Raw genomic sequence first — 21,471 nt, 5'->3', positions numbered from 1 at the left:
CATATTATTTGGATATATACATGCAAATGGGTCTCATATTGGATCCAACTATGAAAATATGTCAAAAAATTATGGATTTTAACCCAAGATATAGGCCTCGTACTGGATTCAAATACCAAAAATAGTGTTTGGAAGAGTTTTGACAGGATTTTAACCTTGGATATAGATATTGTATCGAATCCAAATATCGAAATTGAAAAATTGCAAAATAAAATGCAAAAATAGGGATTAAAATGCAAAAACCTTAAAATCGAAGCATACCAAAAAATAATTCAGATTTAGCATGCATTCGCACAATAAATTGCAAAAATACAGGTTAAAATACAAACTCCTTAAAATCTAAGCATATAAAAAAATTGGATTTAACATGCATTCACACAATAAATTGCAAAAATGAGAATTAAAATAGCAAAACCCCTAAAATCTAAGCATATAAAAAAATCAGACTTAGCAAAAGTAGGCAATAAAAAACAAAAACCTTAAAATCTAAGCATTCCAAAAAAATGTATTTACATTTAAACGAATAACAACAAAATCCACCATTTCTATACACCAAAATACTCTCTGATCAAAACAATAATTACAAACTTGAGAAGGAAAAAGGAAAAAAAAAACTTATTCCTATTACGCATCAATCCAACTGGGGTTCGAAAGAGGAGACACACTACCAGAGAAACACCGGAATGGAATCTTTCCATTACAGGCATCAACACTAAAATCAGATGAGTCGGTGCTAGGGGGATTGGAGCTCACCAGCAAGTTGACGGTAGAGCTTCTGGCGACAGTCGATGCGGCCCTAGACACTGCATCAGCAACCGATTGGGCGATCGACCGGAAAATCTTGGCCTCTCCTCGGCAGAGGGTTCCAAATCTCCTTCCTCCTCTCCGCAATGGCGACGAGACAGAGATATGTCTCCATTCCTTTTTGCAAGAGAGAGAGAGAGAGAGAGAGAGAGAGAGAGAGAGAGAGAGAGAGAGAGAGAGATGATGGGCAGAGAGGGAGCAGTCGGAGGGAGGGGGAGGCGTGCCAAAAACAATGAAAAGGTGGCACGGGGACGCAGCGTTCCAGCAATCCACGTGTCCCGTGTTTGCATGGGTGTGAGGGGAGGGGTGGGCCCCCAGCGATGGGTGTCCCGCGGACAGCGCTGTCAGCGGGACCAAACGCCCCTGTGAAAAGAACAAAGAGGAAAACCAAAGGCACTAAGAGTGATCGCTCTATGTTCTAATCTTGCTTTATTGACACTTTGTCATGCCATTTGCAATATCCACATGAATAACTCAAGAGACACCCAAGATCAAGTCCGCAATACCCAAAAAGACTCACAGTCTTGTTCCAGCTAAACATTCCACTAATCAGTGTTGTCCTGTCATCTATAAAGGTGCACCAGACTTAAATAGTAAAGCGTATGAAACGATTGACACTAGGACTGGCAAAGATTAAAGGATCGCATGCTTTAGTTACAATCCCAATAAAAGAGTCATTCAGAAACCCAATGCAATGCCTATTTTTACATATCATCCCAAGTTACTGATGATGGTTTCTACCTATTGCCCCATGTTAAATTATGTATATATAAATATATATACATATACTTATATATATATACATTAGTATATATATATATAAGTATATATACGTATATATGTATATATACATAATTATATAGTTTTTTCTTGTTTTGTATAAACCAAAAACCCGATAGGGGTGTTTTGGTAATTCCAAATGTACCTTTTTCTTTTTTACCTTTTTCTCCTTTTTCCCTTTTTCTTTTTCCTTTTTAGTTTTTGTCTTTTTGCTTTTTGGAATCATAAAGGGGCCCCACCCATCTAGTCGTTGGGGCCCCAACAGTCATATTTATGACCGTTGGGGCTCCCAACGACTAGAAGGGAGCCCCCTTTATGGGTCCTCTTTAGTGCTTCCCTCCTCTATATAAAGAGGAGGTTCCCCCTTGTAAATGTATGGGTTTTTACACCCTTCTCTTCCTTTCTTCAATAAATCCAACTTATGACTTTAAGTCATTTTCTATATTTGTGAGTTTTGTGTGTGCACATTTGGTGTTTGTGTTCTTGGCTCTTGTAGTCACTCTTAAGGAGTGACTTTTTGCCCTATTGGTGCTTCCGCATCTTTTCATTACATGGTATCAGAGCTCGGTTGGTGATTGGGCTTTTCTTTTGTCATCTTGGAAAGCGTGCCTCTCAAAGTTTTGAAGAAAGGAAGCATATTTGGTGCCGATGGAACGTGACTCTAAAGTGGAGCTCTCTTTCAAGCTAAATGGGTCCAACTATCTCATGTGGGCCTCCGCTATGGAGAATCATCTAAGAGGTAAGAAACTTTGGGGTTTTGTTATGGGGACTACTCCCGAACCCTCTCTTGTTCTTACCAAAATTGAAAATGAAGTTGAAAAGGCTTTAGATGGCGATGAACGCATTAAAGCCATTAATGAACATCAATCCAAAATCGAGGATTGGGAAAGTAACCATGCCAAAATTTTGGCATGGTTTATGAACAATGTAGATCTTAAAAATCGTGCCAATATTGCCAAGTTTAGAAGAGCCAATGAGGCTTGGTTTTTCCTTAAGGGTATGTATACCCAAAAGGATCTTGCTCGGCAATTCTTTTGTCAAGAAAAAATCCGTTCCACCAAACAAATGAATATGAGTGTCCGGGATTATTTTAGCTCTCTAACCCCTCTTTGGGATGAGCTTGCCCTTCTTGAGCCCAAATGGGTTGCTCCACAAGACATTGAACTAAGAAGGGAACAAATTGAAAAGGAGCATTTTTTTCAATTCCTTCATGGACTTCGCCCGGAATTTGAACAAGTGAGGGCATCTCTTCTCCATAGAAGCAAAGCCCTACCTATTGAAGATGCTCTTGCCGAGGTATGTCAAGAAGAAACTCGACTTGGCTTGAGCATTAGGAATGATGAGGTTTTGGCCGTTAATAGGCCCGGATCAAATGTTAAAGCATATAGACCTCCCCACTTTAACAAAAATATCAATGGGCCTAGAAAGAGAATCATATGCCACTATTGTAATGAACCGGGGCACATTAGACCGGTTTGTCCAAAGCTTAAAGGAAAGGTTGCCACGGTTGGAGAAAATTCTCCAAAGAAGGAAGAAAGTACCAAAGAAGGAGATATCAAAGAAACTCTTAATCATATCTCCGAAGTTCTCCAACACCTTCTCAAGTCTTCTCCTTCAACATCCGGAGCCGCCATCGCCTACTCTTCATCACCTCCAAGTATGTGGATACTAGACTCTGGTGCTTCTTTCCATATGACATCTCATAAAAACTCCCTTTCCAATGTTTTTTCCGAACCCATGTCCTCCTATGTTTCAACGGCCGATGGAACGTCATTAAAAATTGAAAGCATTGGAACACTTGACTTCAAAAATTCTCAAAACTTTTTTGTTCCTAAAGTAAGAGTTGTTCCAAAAATTAATTTAAATCTTTTTTCCGTTTCCCAAATCACCGACCATGGATGTCAAGTCTCTTTCTCACCTAAAGATTGCATTGTGCAGGATCTCCAGTCAGGGAAGCTGATTGGGCAAGGCCATAGAAGGGGTGATCTCTATTTTATGGACTTTTTGACGCTTCCATCTAAGTCATCTTGCAATCTTGTTAAAGACAAAAGTATTGGTATTTGGCATGAGAGACTTGGTCATCCAAATTTTGTAAAAATGTCTCTTTTCCCTTTTTTGAACAATACTTGTAAAGACAATCACATGACTTGTAAAGATTGCATTTTTGGGAAATCTAAAGCTACTCTGTTTCCTCAAAGAAGCTATTTTGCCACTCGGCCATTTGAACTTGTTCATTCCGATGTGTGGGGACCTTCCCCAATTTTATCTAAAGGAGGTTTTTCGTATTATGTGGTCTTTATTGATGACTTCACTAGATTTACGTGGATATACTTCTTAAGTCGCAAAGCTGAAGTTTTTTCGTTCTTTAAAGAATTTCATGCAATGGTTAAAAATCAATTTTTGGAAAATCTATCTATTCTTAGGTCCGATTCGGGAGGTGAATATATGTCTAATGATTTTCAAAATTACTTAAAAGAAAATGGAATTTGTCATCAACGTTCTTGTCCCAACACTCCGCAACAAAATGGTCTTGCGGAAAGAAAGCATAGGCATATAATAGAAACTACAAGAACATTGTTGATTTCAAAAAATATCCCAAAATCCTTTTGGGCCGAAGCGGTTCTAACTTCAACATATCTCATCAATAAAATCCATTCATCCTATTTGAAAAATCTTTCTCCATTTGAAAAACTTTACAATATGTCTCTCGATTATAAAAGATTAAGAATTTTTGGATGCAAATGCTTTGTTTTAACTCGCAAAAATGATAAACTTTCTCCTGAATGTATTTTTTTGGGATATGGCGAAAAACAAAAAGGATATCGATATTTTGACATACTTAATAATAAACTTTATATCTCAAAAGATGTCACATTCCTCGAAGAAGAAAATGGTTTTTCGCATCAACCAAATGAAGATATTGACTATTCCTTTTTATTTGACTTGTTACCTCAAGAAAACATCATAGATGATCATATTGATCTTAATGAACTTCTTAATGAAGATCTTGTTGAACATTCAAATAATGATCAAAACTTAGAAGAAAATGCTTCAAGACAAATACAAGTCTACTCTAGAAGGAATGAAAGAAATCCTCCATGTGCCCTTGAAAGATTTTCTCAAAATGAGTCGATAGAAGAAACCTCTCAAAGAAGATCAAATCGCATTCCTAAGATTCCAAATAGATTTGTTTCTTGTAGACAGGGGCAGCCACCTGTGTAGAGAGAGAGAGGGAGAGAGAGAGAGAGAGAGAGAGAGACGGCTGCACAGAAAACTCAATCACTTAAACTTGATTAGGGCTTCTCTCTATATTAAATAGAGAGAGGCAAAAAAGAGAAATTACATCTAAATCCTTATAAGAGTAAAATTTCAAAAAGACTCTAATATAAGAGTACTTAACATAAAACCACCTATTACTTAACATAAAACCACCTATTCTCAACACTCCCCCTCAAGCTGGAGCATAGATATCAATCATGCTCAGCTTGTCACAACATTTGGAGAAATTTGGCCTAGCAAGAGGCTTTGTAAACATATCTGCAACTTGGTCTTCCGACTTTAGGTATTTTGTAGTGATATGCTCAGCTTGAATCATATCTCTTACATAGTGACAATCAACCTCAATGTGCTTTGTTCTCTCATGAAAGACAGGATTGTTTGCTATATATGTTGCCGCTTTGTTATCACACATCATGGTCATTGGAGAGGAAACCTTCACCTGAAGATCATGAAGAACAGTGCGAACCCATATCAATTCAGCAGCTGTTTGGGCCATAGCCCGATATTCTGATTCTGCACTCGACCTGGAAACCACATTTTGTTTCTTACTTCTCCATGAAATCAAGTTGTCTCCCAAAAACACACAGAATCCTGTGGTAGACTTTCTATCTACTACAGATCCAGCATAGTCAGCATCAGAATAGGCTACTATCTCCAGAGTTCCACCTTTCCTGAACAATAACCCCTTTCCAGGAGAAGATTTTAGATATCTGAGAATCATTATGGCTGCATTCCAGTGTACCTCAATTGGTTTATCCATAAACTGACTAACTTTGCTTACTGCTAAAGCAATATCTGGTCTGGTAACAGTTACATATAATAACTTTCCTACTAGGGAGCGATAGCTTTTGCTATCAACTGGTTTTGACCCTTCTTCAAACAATTGAACTTTATGGTCCATGGGAATATTTGTTGGTTTAGCTCCCAACATGCCTGTTTCCTTTAATAAGTCAAGAACATACTTCCGTTGAGACAAAACCATCCCTTCACGGCTTCTAGCGACTTCTATACCCAGAAAATACCTGAGTGACCCAAGGTCTTTTGTAACAAAGTATTTTTGAAGATGAGCCTTTGTGGCTTCAATAGCTTTCACATCATCTCCTATAAGAATGATGTCATCCACATATACCACCATAACAACTATGCCAGAACTAGTTTTCTTTATAAAAAGTGTATGATCTGCTGCTGATCTATTAAAGCCAAATCTGGACATCACGTCAAACAACTTTTGAAACCATGCACGAGGACTTTGTTTCAAGCCATAAATCGCCTTTCTCAATCTGCACACCTTCTGACACTCCCCCTCAACCTCGAAACCTGGAGGTTGTTGCATGTAAACGGTCTCAGATAGATCCCCATATAGAAATGCATTTTTCACATCTAATTGACACAAGTTCCAACCATGCTGAACAGCTACTGAGAGAACAAGACGGATGGTACCCATCCGTGCAACAGGAGAAAAAGTTTCAAAGAAGTCAATTCCATATGTCTGAGTATACCCTTTCGCGACTAATCTGGCCTTGTACCTTTCAATAGAACCATCAGATTTGTACTTTATTGTATATACCCATTTACATCCAACAATGTCAGCATCTGCTGGAGAATCAACTAGATCCCAGGTATGCTGAGATACTAAAGCTGTCATTTCTTCTTGCATAGCCAACTTCCAACGAGTATCAAGTTTTGCCTGTTGATAGTTCAGAGGAATAGTTTCAGCAGATAAGGCTGAGATAAACGACTTCATCTGATGTCCAATTCTGGCATGGGAGACAAAGTGAGATATGGGATATAAGGTACATTGTCTTGTCCCCTTTCGTAGAGCAATAGGCATGTTATCATCATCCTGAAGATCACAATTGTCAGTAGAACTTACCTTAGGAGAAGAAGAAGATGAAGGCTCTTGCGGAAGTGGAGCTCTACGCACATATACCAATGGTGGATTATTAAATCTGGAAGAGGATGAAGTTTGGTTTGGTAATGAGGGCACAGATTCCAAAGGAAAAGGAGGTATAGGTAATGGAAAAGACTCAGTTGGACCAACCTGCAGCGGGGAACCGGAAATGGAGTAATATGGAAAGGATTCCAGGAAAGATACATCCGCACTGACATACTCTCGGCGAGAAGTAGGATCATAACATCGATAGCCCTTTTGATTTTTGGGATAACCGATAAATATGCATTTTGTAGCTTGAGCAGCTAATTTATCACGGTCAGGGCCAAGTTTGTGCACAAAATAAACACATCCAAATATTTTTGGTGATAAAGGAAAAAGTGGAGCATTAGGTTTGAGGATATGTAATGGAATTTGATCACCCACAGAAGACGAAGGCATGCGGTTGATCAGATAGCAAGCAGTGGTAATCGCATCACCCCAGTATAACGCAGGAACATTAGATTGAATCATAATGGTCCTGGCAACATCAAGGAGGTGCCGATGTTTTCGCTCAGCCACCCCATTTTGTTGAGATGAATAGGCACAGGAAGTTTGTGGTTGGATGCCATGATCTTGGTAAAATTGTAACAGACCTTTTGATTTAAACTCGAGAGCATTATCAGTGCGAACAATCTTGACAATAGATTCAAACTGAGCTTTTATTTCAAGAATTAGGGATTTAATAAGACTTGGAACTTCAGATCGTTCTTTTATCAAAAAAAACCCATGATAACTTAGAGAAATCATCAACAATAACAAGATAATAACGACACTGAGTCCTAGTAGGAATCTTACTAGGACCCCATACATCTGCATGAAGAAGTTCAAACAATTTATTACTAGACTGACTCTGACTAGAAGGGAACGAACTTCGATGATGCTTGCCCAACTGACATGCTTCACACTGAAATGATGTGGTGGAAGGAATCTGAGGAAAGACCGACCGAAGTTTTGACAATGAAGGATGACTAAGACGACGATGCCACTGAACAGGACTGAATGAATGTTCCACTGCAGCATTAACAGAACCTATTGGATGATGTAGGTAGTAAATTCCATTTTCTTCATAGCCTCCACCAATCTTCTTCCCCGTCAGCAAATCCTGAAAATGACAACCCATTTGATAAAAAATCACTCTACAGTTTTTTTCTTTTATAAGGCAACTAACAGAGAGTAAACTTTGAGGAAAGTTTGGGGCATGAAGAACATTATTCAACTGTAATGAGGAGGATATAGAAATATTTCCTTGACCAGCAACCGGGGAGGAGCTCCCATCGGCTAAGGAGACTCCAAGCTGAGCCTTAACATCCTTAAGATCTGAAAAAACATGTGAATTTCCACACAAATGTCTGGAAGCACCAGAGTCAATAACCCACTTACTATCAGTCGGATGAAGATGATTTCCGGTTGAATATGCAACACCAGCTACAGGAGGTCGAAGAGCTATCAGCTCATCATATTCTGCACGACTAAGGGTGATACTACTTTCATTTTCAGCGATATTCTCTTATACATTTGTTGCCTCGAGAGTAGTCACATTTGCTTTAGGAGTATATGACTTTGATGAAGAAGATGTTGGCCGACCATGCTTATCCCAGCAACGATCTTCTAAATGTCCAGATTTTCCACAGAATGTACATTGAAGCTTTCCTCTGCCTCCCATACCACGTCCACGTCCTCGTCCTCTGATATTCTGAATATTTCCACGCCCATAACTAGATGGGACAACAAGAGCAGATGACTGAGTTATAGGCTGAGACTGTGGCAGAGAGATCGCAAGTCTACTCAGACGATTATAAGCATCAGCAAGAGTGGGAACATCTGATCCAGTCAACATTTGAACTTTTGCAACAGAAAAATCTGAAGAAAGCCCTGTAAGAAAACGAGCAACCATGGTTTGTTCTTGATGATCCTTTTGCTTCGAGCAACAAAGAGGCCTGTGAGCATTAAGTCTTTCAAACGCAGCTTTGACAAAAGCATAATACTGGGCCAAGGTCTGATTTCCCTGTTGTAAATTATATATTTCTTGTTCGACTTGCAGGATACGACTCACATTCGTTTCTTGTGAGTATGTATCACAAAGATTGTCCCACATCAGTTTTGCTGAATTATAGTAGATCAATCCATCTGCAATATGGGGTTCAACACTATTCATGATCCATGACATAACTATGTCATTATCTTCATCCCAAGTAACATATTTTCCCAACTTTTCAATGGGTTCGCCTTCCAACAAAATGTGTTTTCGACGATGTCCAGATACCGACATCATAAAAGTTCTGGACCATCTGGCATAGTTGGTTTCATTCAACCTAACGGAAGAGCCATATGAGAAGGGGTTGGCAAAATCCTTATACTCCCCAATCTGTTCCATTTTCGAATCATATTTCGAACTTTCAGCCATACTGTTCTCTAGAACAACAAGTATTTAAGTAGAGTTTTCCACCACTATAAGAAAGCAGCCCTGCTGTTTCCACAAAACAGTCCACAACCAGCAGGTAATCACTCCTGCTGCTTCCACGACAAATGTATAGCTGAAACTAATACAGCACGAAACACAACTCACCCCAGCAGGGAGTTAAGACCATTGCTGCACCCAAACACACCACGACCAACAATACTATTCAGTTGCAAAGCATACGAATACGACAACTGCTGTTTCCAAAACATATAGAGCATAATTGACAATCAGTCTTCAAACAATTAAATAGATCAATCATATCTCGATACAACAACAACAACAACAACTACGCCTTCATCCCAAAACAATTGGGGTCAGCGATATGAACCAAAAAAGAAATTCATTTTGGGTCTTCCACATGAATCCTTTTCCTCCAATCATTTCTATCCAACGCCATGTCCTCGGTGAGGTTCAAAGCATTCATATCCTTTCCTATCATCTCCATCCAAGTCTTCCTAGGCCTACCCCGACCTCTTTTAACTAATATATTTTCCCATTTCTCCAACCTTCTAACTGGAGCATCATTAGGCCTTCGCCGAATATGTCCAAACCACCGTAAACGATTCTCTCGCATCTTATTTTCAATGGGTGCAACACCTACCTTCTTACGTATCTCTTCGTTCCGAATCTTATCTTTTATTGTATTTCCACACATCCATCTAAGCATCCGCATCTCAGCTACACTCATTTTTTGAATATGATGTCTCTTGGCAGCCCAACATTCCGTACCATATAGTAAAGCGGGTCTAATAGTCGTCCTATAAAACTTTCCCTTCAACCGCAATGGCATTCTACGATCGCACAACACTCCAGTAGCACTTTTCCATTTCATCCACCCAACCTTTATCCTATGATTTACATCTCCATCAATTTCTCCATACTTTTGAATGATGGATCCCAAATATTTGAAATAATCATTCACCGGTATATCTTGCTCACCAAGCTTCACTACACTCCCATCACTACTTCGTTGCTTACTAAACCGACATTCCATATATTCAGTCTTACTCTTACTCAACTTAAAACCTCTAGCTTCCAATGTCTGTCTCCATAATTCTAACTTAGCATTAACCCCAGCTCTAGACTCATCAATCAAAACAATATCATCAGCAAACAACATACACCACGGTACATTTTCTTGAATTGATCTCGTAAGCTCATCCATCACTATCGCAAATAGGAAAGGGCTTAAAGCAGATCCTTGATGTAACCCAACCGTTATCGGGAAATTGGTTGTCACCCCTCCACAAGTGCGGACATTGGTTACTACTCCTTCATACATATCTTTAATTATACTAATGTACTTGAGAGAAACACCTTTCTTCATCATTGTTCACCAGAGAACGTCCCTAAGTACTCTATCGTATGCCTTCTCTAAATCAATAAAAACCATATGCAAATCTTTGTTCCTCTCTCTATATCTTTCAATAAGTTGTCTAAGAAGATGTATAGCTTCCATAGTTGATCTTCCAGGCATAAAACCAAATTGATTCTCCGATATCATGACAACCTTCCTCAACCTAGACTCAATCACCCTCTCCCAAAGTTTCATAGTATGACTCATGAGTTTTATACCACGATAGTTTGTGCAATCTTGTATATCACCCTTATTCTTATATAAAGGCACCAAAGTACTCTTCCTCCACTCATTAGGCATCTTATTTGTTCGCCAAATCAAGTTAAAAAGATTTGTCAACCATTCTAAACCTTTCTCTCCCAAGCATTTCCAAGCCTCGATAGGTATACCATCTGGGCCAACTGCCCTTCTTGATTTCATTTTCTTCAAAGCCTCTGCAATTTCTTTCTTTTGAATCTTGCGCATGAAGTCACGATTTATCTCATGAAAAGGAATGGAGAAGTCTCCAAGATCTTGAGCATGACTATCATTAAATAGCTTATCAAAATAATCTTTCCATCTCTCCTTAATCTCCTCATCTTTGACTAAAACCCTTTGCGTTTCATCTTTGATACATCTAACCATACCCAAATCCTTCGATTTCCTATCTCTCATCTTTGCAAGCCTATAAATATCCTTCTCGCCTTCTTTGGTATCCAACTTGTCATAAACCTCCTTATATACCTTAGCCCTCGCGTTTCGAACAACTTTTTTAGTTTCCTTCTTTGCTATCATATACTTCTCCAAATTCTCATTATCACGACTCTTACTTAGATTTCTATAACACTCTCTTTTAACCTTAATAGCTAATTTGACATCCTCGTTCCACCATGATGTATCCTTACCTAGTGGTGCACCGCCTTTAGACTCACCCAATACCTCCTTAGCTACTTTTCTCATACCACCCGCTATCTTATTCCACATTGATTCTGAATCCTCCTCGAGACACCAATCAACTTCCTTAACTACCTGCTCTACAAACATTCCTTGTTTAGCTCCTTTCAGTGCCCACCACTTAATTCTAGGATCTATCCTATGTCTATCCCTTTTGCGGCATTGTCTAATTCTAAGATCTAAAATTAAGACTCTATGTTGTGTAGCTACACTTTCTCCTGGTATAACCTTACAATCGATGCAACAACCCCTATCTCTCTTTCTAAGTAGGAAAAAATCTATCTGACTCGTATTAACCCCACTTTTAAATGTTACTAGGTGAGACTCCCTCTTCCTAAACCAAGTGTTTGCTAAGATCATATCATAGGACAAACAAAAATCTAAAATCCTTTCTCCACTTTCATTTCTTCCTCCTATACCATAGCCTCCATGGATATTCTCAAATCCATCCCTACTAATGCCTACATGTCCATTAAGGTCACCGCCGATGAAAAGCTTTTCTCCATAAGATGTCTCTTGTACTACTCCATCTAAATCTTCCCAAAATTGATGCTTAATGGAATCATCTAAACCTACTTGAGGTGCATAAACACTAATAATATTAATAATATCCGTACCTAATACTAATTTAATAAGTAAAATTCTATCACCCTTCCTACGGACCTCAACTACATTATCTATAAACTGACGACTCATAACAATCCCTACTCCATTCCTATTCCTATTTATTCCTGTATACCAAATCTTATATCCCCAAGGTTCTATCACTTTAGCTTTCTCACCTACCCATTTGGTCTCTTCTCGATAACACGCAGCCAAAAAAAATCAGAATCACGGTAGTCACGCAATCAGCACAGAAAAATATGACACTCTCGGCTGGCACGCAATATCACAAACACTTGCTGCGTGGCAGGAACAGCCCGGAACAGCCAACAACTCTCGACTGCGATACAGCAGCACAGAAGCCTGCTGCGTTACCCAAATAGCAGCACGTCAATCACAGCATGCACGCATCAGCAGGAACTCATCATGCTCCAAAAAATCACGCCAGGCGATAAAAAATCCAAAAAAAAACAGATAAAATCTGTTTACAGCTCCAGGAGATCACGACAGATCTGAGTAAGATCCATCCTTAGATCTGACGACAGATCTGGGTAACATCCCAGATCTGTTATCAGATCTTCCCACTAGTGCAACAGCAAACCTGATATAATTTTTTTCTGCAGTCTGGAATTTTTTTTTTTTCGTTGGTGACGATCAGTCCTCTTCGAAATCACGCTCCCGAGATCGCAAGCTCTGATACCATGTAGACAGGGGCAGCCACCTGTGTAGAGAGAGAGAGGGAGAGAGAGAGAGAGAGAGACGGCTGCACAGAAAACTCAATCACTTAAACTTGATTAGGGCTTCTCTCTATATTAAATAGAGAGAGGCAAAAAAGAGAAATTACATCTAAATCCTTATAAGAGTAAAATTTCAAAAAGACTCTAATATAAGAGTACTTAACATAAAACCACCTATTACTTAACATAAAACCACCTATTCTCAACATTTCTTATGACTCTTTTTCCCCTAATTATCGAGCATGTCTTCTTGCTCTTCACTCCTTTCATGAACCATCTCATTACAATGAGGCTAAACAATATGATCATTGGAATGAAGCTATGGAGCTTGAACTTAATGCCCTTAAAAAGGCACAAACTTGGGAAATCATTGATCCTCCCAATGGCAAGAAACCCATTGGATGTAGATGGGTGTTTAAAGTAAAAACTAAGAGTGATGGTTCATTAGAAAGGTATAAGGCTAGGTTAGTAGCCAAAGGTTATGCCCAAGAGTATGGGGTAGACTATGATGAAACCTTTGCCCCAGTTGCTCGAATGACTAGTGTTCGAGCCCTTATTGCTATAGCTGTTATTAAAAAATGGCTCATCTTTCAACTTGATGTTAAAAATGCTTTCTTGAATGGTAATTTAAATGAAGAAGTTTATATGGAACCACCTCCAGGTATGAATTTAAATGGAAAAAGTTTTAAAATTAAAAAAGGTTTTATATGGACTTAAGCAAGCTCCTAAAGCTTGGTATGACAGGTTTAGTAATGTATTAATCAAATTAGGTTTTTCTTCTTGTTATACTGACACTGCTCTTTTTGTCAAAAGGACAGGTGACTCCATTATTATGCTTCTGCTATATGTTGATGATATGATCATCACTGGGAATGACAAAAAGGGAGTAACTGATGTTAAGTCTATATTAAAAGATACTTTTGATATGTCTGACCTTGGTTATTTGAGATATTTTTTAGAAATTGAAGTGGCTTATTCAGCGCGTGGGTACATCTTATCTCAAATGAAGTTAGCTGCAGAAATTTGTACCAAATCCAGAATATCTGATGAAAAGAAAGTGGAGACTCCTGAAGTTATCAATGCGAAACAAAGACTTGAAGATGGTGTTCTTCTTGAAGATCCAACCCCCTACCGTCAATTAATTGGATCCCTCACCTATCTATCCATCACACGTCCAGACATAGCTCATGTTGTTCATGCAGCAAGCCAATTTCAGCACGCTCCTACTACGGTTCATATGGCGGCCGTAATGAGAATTGTGCGATATATCAAAAATACCATCTCCAAGGGACTCTTCTTATCCTCTTCCTCATCTCTTGAATTGACTGCTTTTACTGATGCTGACTGGGGAGGAAATCCCAATGATCGGATCTCAATTACGGGTCTTTGCATTTTTTTAGGTGAATCTCTCATCTCGTGGAGATGCAAGAAGCAGCAGAAGGTCTCCTTATCATCTACTGAAGCTGAATATCGGGCTATGGTGATGACAACTATGGAGATTGTTTGGCTCAGAAGTCTTCTTGGTGACATGGGCGTTCACATTTCCACTCCCACCAAGCTCTGTTGTGATAACAAGAGTGCGATATACATTTCCAGCAATCACACCTTTCATGAGCGGACCAAGCATATCGAAATGGATTGCCATTATGTTCGAGACGAATATCTCAAAGGGACCATCACGTTGCCATATGTCACTTCAGAGTATCAACTAGCTGACTTCTTCACCAAGGCGCTCCCAACTCCACGATTCATGTTTCTTCTTGGCAAACTTTCGGTCTTCTCCCCGTAAAGTTTGAGGGGGCGTGTTAAATTATGTATATATAAATATATATATATATATACATATACTTATATATATATATATATACATTAGTATATATATAAGTATATATACGTATATATGTATATATACATAATTATATAGTTTTTTCTTGTTTTGTATAAACCAAAAACCCGATAGGGGTGTTTTGGTAATTCCAAATGTACCTTTTTCTTTTTTACCTTTTTCTCCTTTTTCCCTTTTTCTTTTTCCTTTTTAGTTTTTGTCTTTTTGCTTTTTGGAATCATAAAGGGGCCCCACCCATCTAGTCGTTGGGGCCCCAACAGTCATATTTATGACCGTTGGGGCTCCCAACGACTAGAAGGGAGCCCCCTTTATGGGTCCTCTTTAGTGCTTCCCTCCTCTATATAAAGAGGAGGTTCCCCCTTGTAAATGTATGGGTTTTTACACCCTTCTCTTCCTTTCTTCAATAAATCCAACTTATGACTTTAAGTCATTTTCTATATTTGTGAGTTTTGTGTGTGCACATTTGGTGTTTGTGTTCTTGGCTCTTGTAGTCACTCTTAAGGAGTGACTTTTTGCCCTATTGGTGCTTCCGCCTCTTTTCATTACACCCCAAACATAAACTTTTGGCTCTTACTATTTGTCTGATTTAAATGTCAATAAATTTTGCAGGGAGCTGCATCAAAGATGTCAAATTGCAAAGAGAGAACAGGGGAGCATGTTGTAGACCTCGATAGGCTTACTAACTGCCCTTAAAAGTGAATGTAGAAATATATGCCCAAATCAATTTATACTAACCACCACAATTCTCATTTTCCCATAGGAAGTAGTAAAATGCCTCCATATAGCCTGTTAATTGCTTGGACCAAGGAATTTGAGGATGAAGGTATTTTAAGATTTCTTGCCCTATGGAGTGAAGAGCCACTTGACCATCAGTAATCCCTCCAAGATTTTGCATCTTCAATGAAGCCCCTTGATCACATAAAATAAGCATCAAAACAACTTTTTGAGAATATGCACAAGAACCTCAGAAGTGATCTTGAACAAGCTTCTTGTAAGGTAATACTCAGAATCCAGAGATACCAAAAGTCCCCTTCGATGTTATTAATGTATGATTTAGTCATTGATCATAGCAGCAGATTATTTCATGGAAATTTTGAAAAGTTACATGATTGCTTTTCGCAAGAATCAAAAACTTGTTTCATAAAAAGAAATGGAAGACATTCCCTTAACACAGCATAGGGAAGGCTAAATTCCTGAAGTTGGTTAATAGCAGATGAAAATGGTCCAAACAGAAATGCCACAGCTCCTGGACTACAGACAAAATTCTAAAAGAACAGGAAAGGCAATTCTGATCGTCTCATAGTGAAGGTTCGAAAGATAAAACCACAGAAGCCTACATTCAGTCAAATACAATTCTGAGGTAATAGAATAACTCAAATCCAGACTGCAACGACCCCACACCACTGTGAGAGCATTTGTTCTGGTCCTTCTGGACACAATTTTGTGTTTGGAATTGGATCCTTTAGGTGCTACTGTGCAACCTACCTACAAAACTAAGTAGTGAACTATCGGATGCCCTAAATGAATTTAGTTTTAGTTCTTCGTTTCTATCCATGCTATGAAAATGATGCTTAACAGCTTCTGCAGAAACAGTCCGATTTTGATTATTGAGGAAATATAGGATTTGGGCAACATGAACCTGGCAGATTTCCACTGATTATGATTCTGGCTCTGTTCCTTTCATTGTGTGGTGCTACAATCAATATGTGGCAATTCAAGAAGAGTCCTCACAATGTCTAGCCATGCCAAAGGTTCTGAAATGAGTGTTGATTATATCAGTTCAAGAACATTTTTTGGGTCCAAAGCTCTTCATTCCCAATTCAACCCATCTGTCCTTTGTAGCGTTGATGGTATCAGAAATGATATCAGCTCTCAGATATCACATCTTTGGATGGCAAGTTCTTCATACTGTTCATAAAAGAAACTCCAAAGCTGGAAACCTTTTGATCCTTGTAATGCAGCTATCTGAACACATGACTATCTCCTATTGGCTTGTACAACAGTCCTCCATTTTTATTTGTAAGAATCAGCATTTATTCAATAGGATGGATCCTTGTTATCTGGCAGACTCCCTCCATTCTTTTGCTTCAGAAATAATTATCTAATCATCAGATTTAAAGATCTATTTTCTTAATTTTCAACCATCAGCCTTGACCATTCATAAAGTAGAAGAATTTTTTCATTGCCAAAAGCAAACCAGTTGAATCAACATGCATCTTTTTCTCATCTCTTGATCTTCAGTTATCAAAACACAAGGGAAAAAGGGCATAACTCGATCGCTGCCAAACCACAAAAAAATACCAAGATAACTTACTGAAAAATTTACTTCGGCAACCCCATCATTGAAATCCCTAATAGAATGCATCGAGTGAGGCTCATAGATTATTTAGGTTGTCGCGACTTGAATAAGGAGCACCCGAGCCGAGGCAGACGAGATGAGTGAGAGAGAGAGAGAGAGAGAACTCGTTAATATGATTAGGGCTAATCTCTATATTAAATAGAGAGAGGCCAATGTAAAAATTTACACACAAGTCCCTCATTAAACACTAAATATCAAATAACCTCTAGTTTAAGAAAACTTAAACTTAAAACCTCTTAATCTCACCATTCCCCCTCAAGCGGGAGCATAGATATCAATCATGCTTAGCTTGTCATAACATTTTGAGAAATTTGGTCTAGCAAGAGGCTTTGTAAACATATCTGCAACTTGGTCCTCCGACTTTAGATATTTGGTAGTGATATGACCAGCTTGAACCATATCTCTTACATAGTGGCAATCAACCTCAATGTGCTTTGTTCTCTCATGAAAGACATGATTGTTCGCTATATATGTGGCAGTCTTGTTATCACACATCATGGTCATATGAGAGGAAACCTTCACCTGAATATCATGAAGAACAGTACAAACTCACATTAATTCAGCAGTTGTTTGGGCCATAGCCCTATGTTCTGATTCTGCACTCGACCTAGAAACCACATTTTGCTTCTTACTTCTCCATGAAATTAAGTTGTCTTCCAAAAACACACAGAATCCTGTGGTAGATTTTCTATCCACTACAGATCTTGCATAGTCAGCATCAGAGTAGACCACTATCTCCAGAGTTCCACCTTTCCTGAATAATAACTCTTTTCCAGGAGAAGATTTTAAATACCTGAGAATCATTATAGCTGCATTCCAGTGTACCTCCAGTTGGTTTGTTCATAAATTGGCTAACTTTGCTTACTGCTAAAGCAATATCCGACCTGGTCACAGTTACATAAAGTAGCTTCCCTACTAGTGAGCGATAGCTTTTGCTATCAACCGATTTTGACCCTTCTTCAAACAACTAAACTTTATGATCCATGGGAATATTTGTTGGTTTAGCTCCCAACATTTCAGTTTCCTTTAATAAGTCAAGAACATACTTCCGTTGAGACAAAACCATCCCTTCACGGCTCCTGGCAACTTCTATACCCAGAAAATATCTAAGTGAACCAAGGTCTTTTGTAACAAAGTGTTTTTGAAGATGAGCCTTTGTGGCTTCAATATCTTTCACATCATCTCCTGTAAGAATGATGTCATCCACATATACCACCATAACAACTATGCTTTCTTGATAAATAGTGTATGATCTGCCGCTGACCTATTAAAGTCAAAGTGTGACATCACTTCAAATAACTTTTGAAACCATGCACGTGGACTTTGTTTCAAGCCATAAATCGTCTTTCTCAATCTACACACCTTCTGACACTCCCCCTCAACCCCAAATCCTGGAGGTTGTTGCATGTAAACTGTCTCAGATAGATCCCCATATAGAAATGTATTTTTCACATCTAATTGACACAAGCTCCAACCATGATGAACAACTACTGAGAGAACAAGACGAATGGTGCTCATCCGTGCAACAAGAGAAAAGGTTTCAAAGAAATCAATACCATAAGTCTGAGTATACCCTTTTGCTACTAATTTGGCCTTGTACCTTTCGATAGAACCATCCGATTTGTACTTTATTGTATATACCCATTTGCATCCAACAATGTCAGCATCCACTGGGGAATCAACTAAATCCCATGTATGCTGAGACAATAAAGCATTCATTTCTTCTTGCATAGCCAGCTTCCACCGGTCATCTAGCTCTGCCTGTTGATAGTTCAGAGGAATAGTTGCAGCAGATAAGGCTGAAATAAAAGTTTTCATCTGATTTCCAATTCTGACATCGGAGACAAAATGAGATATGGGATATAAGGTACATTGTTGTGTCCCCTTTCGTAGAGCGATAGTCCTGTTATCATCATCATGAAGATCACTATTGTCAGTAGTACTTACCTCAGGAGAAGAAGAGGATGAAGGCACTTACGGAGGTGGAGCTCTACGCACATAAAACAATGGAGGATTATTAAATCGTGAAGAGGATGAAGTTTGGTTCGGAAATGAGGGCACAGATTCCAAAGGAAAAAGAGGTATAGGTAATGGAAAAGACTCAGCTGGATCAACCTGCAGCAGGGAACTAGAGTAATATGGAATGGATTCCAAGAAAGATAAATCCGTACTGACATACTCTCGGCGAGAAATAGAATCATAATATCGGGTCAGGGCCAAGTTTGTGTAAAAAACAAACACATCCAAATATTTTTTTTGAGAAAGAGAAGAGTGGGGCATTAGGTTTTAGGATATGTAATGGAATTTGATCACCCATAGAAGATGAAGGCATGCAGTTGATCAGATAACAAGCAGTGATAATCGCATCACCCCAATATAACGCAGGAACATTGGATTGAATCATAAGGGTTCGGGCAACATCAAGTAGGTGCCGGTGTTTTCGCTCAGCCACCCCATTTTGTTGAGATGAATAGGCACAGGTAGTTTGGGGTTGAATGTCATGATCTTGGTAAAATTGTAATAGAACTTTTGATTTAAACTCAAGAGCATTATCAGTGCGAACAATCTTGACAACAGATTCAAACTGAGTTTTTATTTCAAGAATTAAGGATTTGATAATACTTGAAACTTCAGATCGTTCTTTTATTAAAAACACCCATGACAACTTAGAAAAATCATCAACAATAACAAGATAATATCAACACTGAGTCCTAGTAGGAATCTTACTAGGACCCCATACATCTGCATGAAGAAGTTCAAAAACTTTATGACTAGACTGACTCTGACTCGAAGGGAACGAACTTCGATGATGCTTCACACTGAAATGATGTAGTAGAAGGAATTTGATGAAAGACATAACGAAGCTTTGACAATGAAGGATGACCAAGACGATGATGCCACTGAACAGGACTGTATGAGTGTTCCACTGCAGCATAAACATTACCCACTGGATGATGTAGGTAGTAGACTCCATTTTCTTCATAGCCTCCGCCAATCTTCTTTCCCGTCAGCAAATCCTGAAAATGACAACCCATCAGATCAAATATCACTCTACAGTTTAATTCTTTTGTAAGGCAACTAACAGAGAGTAAACTTTAAGGAAAGTTGGGAGCATGAAAAACATTTTTCAACTGTAAGGTGGAGGATATAGAAATATTTCCCTGACCAACAACCGGTGAGGAACTCCCATTGGCTAATGAGACTCCTCGATGAACAATAATATCCTTTAGATCTGAAAAGACAAGCGAATTTCCACACAAATGTTTGGATGCACCAGAGTCAATAATCTATTTACTATCATTCAGATAAAGATGATTCCCTGTTGAGTAGGCAACACCGGCTACAGGAGAGGTGGAACTCGAAGGGCGAAGAGCTATCAGCTCATCATATTCTGCTCGACTGAGGGTGATACTGTCACTTGCAGAGGTATTATCATATACATTTGTTGCCTCTAGTGTAGTAACATTTTCTTTTGGAGCATATGACTTTGATGAAGAAGAGGTTGGCCGACCATGTTTATCCCAGCAACGATCTTCTAAATGTCCAGATTTTCCACATAATGTACATTGAAGTTTTCCTCTGCCTCCCATACCTCTCCCATGACCTCGTCCTCTGATATTCTGAATATTTTCACGCCCATAACCAGATGAGACAGCTAGAGCAGATGACTGGGACACAGGATGAGATTGTGGAAGAGAGATCACAAGTCTACTCAGACGATTGTATGCATCAGCAAGAGTAGGTACATCTGATCCAGTCAACATTTAGACTTTTGCAACAGAGAATTCTGAAGATAAACCTGTAAGAAACCGAGCAACCATAGTCAGTTCTTGATGATCCTTTTGCTTCGAATAACAAAGAGGCCTGTGAGCATTGAGTCTTTCAAACGCAACTTTGACGAAGGCATAGTACTGGGCCAAGGTCTGATCTCCTTGCTGCAAATTATATATCTCATGTTCGACTTGCAGGATACGACTCACATTAGTCTCTTGTGAGTACGTATCTCGAAGATTGTCCCACATCTGTTTGGTTATATTATAGTAAATTAAACCATCTACAATATGGGGTTCGACACTATTCATGATCCATGACATAACGATGTCATTATCTTCGTCCCAAGTAACGTATTTTCCCACCTTTTCATTGGGTTCATCTTCCAACAAAATATGTTTTCTACGATGTCCAGATACCGACATCATAAAAGTTCTTGACCACCTGGCATAGTTAGTTTCATTCAACCTTACAGAAGAACCATATGAGAAGGGATTTGCAAAAGCCTTATACTCCCCAATATGTTCAATTTTGGAATCACATTTCGAAGTTTCACCCATACTGAATATTTGATGTTATTGCAGCTGCCACAAAAAATCATATTCACA

General features: G+C 38.8%; 1 protein-coding gene across 3 annotated transcripts in view; it reads right to left on the bottom strand.

The window, feature by feature from the left end:
* The window catches only part of LOC149817981 (uncharacterized), an 86,489-nt gene that overhangs the window by 12,422 nt on the left and 52,596 nt on the right, over positions 1-21,471 (bottom strand). The window lies entirely within an intron of this gene.

This window comes from Nuphar pumila, chromosome 13 (genome assembly GCF_984573655.1).
Source record: "Nuphar pumila chromosome 13, dmNupPumi1.hap1.1, whole genome shotgun sequence".
In the NCBI taxonomy this organism is placed as follows: Eukaryota; Viridiplantae; Streptophyta; class Magnoliopsida; order Nymphaeales; family Nymphaeaceae; genus Nuphar; species Nuphar pumila.
The sequence above is the reverse complement of the archived record's forward strand: the minus strand, read 5'-3'. Positions and strand labels throughout refer to the sequence as shown.